The following is a 4,397-nucleotide window of genomic DNA, read 5'->3' as shown; positions in this document are numbered from 1 at the left end:
TTCTTCCTCTCCCACCCCCCTTTTTTATTTTATTTTTTTTATTCTACTTTGTTACATATGTCAGCAGAATGCATTACAATTCATATTACACATATAGAGCACAATTTTTCACATCTCTGGTTGTACACATATTCACATCATTTGTGTCTTCATAGATGTACTTAGGATAATGATGTCATCACATTCCACCATCTCTTTTACTCCCTTTTCCCTTCCCTTCCCCTCCCTCCCCTTTGCCCTATCTAGAGTTTTTCTAATCTTCCCATGCTCCCCCTCTCAACCCTACCATGAATCAGCCTCCTTATATCAAGAAAACATTCAGCATTTAGTTTTTTGAAGATTGGCTAACTTCACTTGGCATTATCTTCTCCAACTCCATCCATTTACCTGCAAATGCCATGATTTTATTCTCTTTTATTGCTGAGTAATATTCCATTGTGTGTGATCTTCCACACATCAGCAAAAACATTCAACCTTTGGCTTTGGGGGACTGCCTTGTTTCACCTGGCATGATAGTCTCCGGATCCATCCATTTACTTAAAAATGCAATAAAGTCATTCCTCTTTGTTAGAGTCTGTAAACAAGTCAAAAATAACACCTGGCATTTTGCCAGGGGAATGTTAGAGTTGTAAACAAGTCTGGATGGTGCCTGGCAAAATGCCAGAGGGAGTGGTTTGAGAAGTAACAAAAGCGAGCCATTAAGTGTGGAGATTCCTGATTGGTTGACTGATGTATCTAGTTTATGCTAATTAGATAAGCTCTGTGGAATGTATAAATACTGCTCCTGTCCTGCAATAAACGGCTCCCACTCCTGCTGTATCAACGTACACAAGTTATTCGTCACCCCCAGGTTATTTTGCTGCAGCCGGACTGCGGCACCTCTTCATGGCTGAATAATACTCCATTGTGTATACATACCATATTTTTAAAATTCATTCATCTATTTAAGGGCACCTAGGTTGGCTTCATATCTCAGCTATTGTAGTTTTACCTGCTATAAACATGGATGTGGCTGTGTCATTATAGTGTCCTCATTTTAAGTCCTCATATATGTGGAGGAGTGGGGTAGTTTAGTCAAATAGTGGTTCCATTCCTGTTTTTTGAGGAATCTCCATAATGCTTCCAGAATGGTTGCACACATTTGCAGTCCCACCAGCAATGTATGAGTTTATTATTTCCCCGACATCCTTGCCAACATTTATGGTTACTTTTAATCTTGATAATTGCCATTCTGACTGGAATAAGATGAAATCTCAGTGTAGTTTTAATTTGCATTTCTCTAATTGCTAGAGATGTTGAACAAATGTTCATACATTTGTAGACTATTCATATTTCTTGTTAAGTGTCTATTTAGTACCTTTGCCCATTTATTGATGGGATTATCTATCTATCTATCTATTTATATTATGTTAAGTTTTTTTTTAATTTCTTTTTATATCTTGGAAATTAAGACCCTATCTGAGGCAAGGGTTGCAAAGATTTTCTCCAATTCTGTAGGCTCTCTCTTCATGCTCTTGATTGTTTCCTTTGTTGTAAAGAAACTTTTTAGTTTGATGTTATCTCATTTATTGATTCTTGATTTTACTTCTTGTGCTTTAGGAGTCTTGTTAAGGAAGTCAATTCCTGAGCCAATATGTTGGAGTGTTTGGAGCTACGTTTTCTTCTAGTATGTGCACAGTTTCTGGTGTGATTCCTTTGATTCTTACGGACCTCTTATTTTTCCAAAGGAATTTCATGGCTGCTTTTTATATTTTTATGAAGAATGTGATTGTAATTTTGATGGTAATTAATTGAATCTGTGTAGTAGTTCTCATGGTATGGCCATTTTGATAATATTAATTCTGCTTCTCCAAAAAAAAAATGGTCTTCCTCAATTTTTTTTTCTTTAGTGGTCTGTAGTTTTGATTGTAGAGGTCCTTCACCTCCTTTGTTAGATTTTTCCCAAGTATTTTATTTTATTGAGGCTCTTTTAAATGGGATGGTTTTCCTAATTTCTCTTTTAAATGATTCATCATTGGAGTATTGGAATTCAATAGCTTTCTGGGTGTTAATTTTGTATCCTGCTATTTTGATAAATTTATATTTGATAAATTAATTATGAGTCCTGAAAGTTATGAGAAAAACTTGAGTCAAAATTCTCCAAATTCTCCCCTGCTTATTTACAAGATCCACATGAAAAATATGGTTCCCCCGCCCCATCCTTTTATCTTCATTCAATGGATGTTTTTGCTTATGAGGTGAGTCTCTTTGAGACAGCATATTGTTGGGTATTGTTTTTTAATCTAATCTGCCAAACTATGACTTTTGATTGATGAGTTTAGTTTATTTACATTCAATGTTCTTTTTGATATAAGATTTAATTTCCTGTCAGTTTGATTTATTTCTAGTTTGTAAGTTGAATTAGATTCTCCTTTGACTGACTGGTTTTGTAGTGTAGTGCAGTTTTTCTCTCTGTTTTTATTTTTATTTTCAATTTCTTATTTGTGAAATGTTGTATTGAGCATGTTTTGTAGTGTGGGCTTTCTAGTTGTAAATTCTTTTTACTTTTTTGTTTATCATAGAAGATTTTTATTTTGTCTTCAATTCTGAAGTTTACATTTTCTGGATATAGTATTTGTTGTTGGCATCCATTTTATTTCAGATTTTGGTATGTATTATTCCAGGACCTCCTAGCTTCTAGGAACTGGGTTGAAAACTTGGCTGAGATCTGAATTGGTTTACCTCTAAATGTAACCAGTTGGTTTTCTCTGGCAACTTTCAAAATTCTATCCTTATTCTGCATGTTAGGCATTTTCATAATAATCTTCCTTGGTGTGGGTCTATTGTAATTTTGTATATTTGGGATCCTGGGTACCTCATATGTTTGATTTTCCATAGCAGCCTTGAGATTTGGAAAATTTTCAGATACAATTTGTTGCAGATATTGTGTATTTCTTTAGGATATATTTCAGAGCCTTCATCAACCCTGATAAATCTTAGATTTAGCCTTTTAATGTTATCCCATATTTCTTAAAAATTCTGTCCAGAGACTTTCAACATCTTTCTCCATGATTAAATTTATTTTCAAGTGTCTATACATTGCCTTTATTGCCTGAAATTCTATATTCCAAGTGTTCTAGTCTATTGGTGATTTTTTTTTGTATTCAGTATTTATTTTTATTTTTTTTATTTCTTTATTTCAAGGATTTCCAAGTAATTCTTTTTTTAGAATCTCTATCTTCTTATTGTAGTTATATTTCAGTTATTGTATTTTTTCTCTGATTTCACTCATTACATTATCTTTACCTCATAGATCAGTTTAACAGTGAACTTTCAAAATTTCCACATCTCCTCCACTGTGGTATAAAAATATAAAATACTTCATGACTTTGAATGTCATCCTTGTGCAGAGGCCATGCTAATCTTCTCTGTATTGTTTCAATTTTATTTTATGTCCTTTTGAAGAGAGCATTTTTTTTCTTAATCTAGTTGATAATTCTTCATTCACAGAAATAATAATAGAATGTATTTGTTGATTTTTTTAAATAGATATGTTAAATTAGTAACAGCAGTAGTATAGGGGATGGGGTGAAAGATTGGCAGACAGACTCCTTACTACACAGAGTAATACAGTGTTATTTGAAAGAGGATTGAAACTATTTACAAATATGCATTGCAAACTCTAGGGCAATCACTGTAAATAATTTTTAAAATAGATGTTAAGAAGGGAGACAAACTTGAGTCAAAATTTTCCATTAAAATCAGATAAGGTAGAAAAAGAGGGAAAAGTTAAACAAACAATAATATAAGGTTATAGAAAACAGTTATAAACATGGTAGAGATTAAACTGAATACCTCAAAAATCACTGAAAAATGAATGATCTAGATATAAGAATTAAATTACAGAAATTGTTATAGTGATAATAAAACATGACCCAAACCTGAGTTGTCTATGAAATTCTTCTGTAATTTTAAAAACACAAAGAAATGGAAAATAGTCAACTGATTTTATGAAAAACAATTTAGTAGGGGAAAGAATCATCTTTTTAACACATAGTGTTAGAATAGAATAGAAACATGAATAATAATGAGGATGGGCTCTTGAATTAAAGTTTTAAATATAAGATTAAAGCTTTGAAACTCTTAGAGTGATGAATCTTCATGGCATTGGATTTAGCAATGTATTCTTAGATATGACACAAAAACACAAATTAAAAAAATATTGGACTAATAGTTATGCTTCAAAAAACACTATGGAAAACCTGAAATGGAAAAAGTATAGAATGACAGAAAATCATGAAATATATCTGAGAGATAACCTACCTCTTCTATATTAAAAAATACAAAGAAGTCTTGCAACTCAATATAAAGACAAATATCTCAATTTTTTAAATGGACAAAATACCTAAGCCAGCATT

General features: G+C 32.2%; 1 non-coding gene across 1 annotated transcript; it reads right to left on the bottom strand.

Moving 5' to 3' along the window:
• Positions 1 to 3,344: 3,344 nt before the first annotated feature.
• Positions 3,345 to 3,449, bottom strand: LOC124080805 (U6 spliceosomal RNA). Its single transcript, XR_006847850.1, has one exon. It is a non-coding gene; the product is annotated as a U6 spliceosomal RNA (small nuclear RNA).
• Positions 3,450 to 4,397: the final 948 nt, after the last annotated feature.

Source organism: Marmota monax, unplaced genomic scaffold (genome assembly GCF_021218885.2).
Source record: "Marmota monax isolate L192 unplaced genomic scaffold, Marmota_monax_Labrador192_F-V1.1 WCK01_AAM20220418_F8-fsc00343, whole genome shotgun sequence".
NCBI lineage: Eukaryota > Metazoa > Chordata > Mammalia > Rodentia > Sciuridae > Marmota > Marmota monax.
The sequence above is the reverse complement of the archived record's forward strand: the minus strand, read 5'-3'. Positions and strand labels throughout refer to the sequence as shown.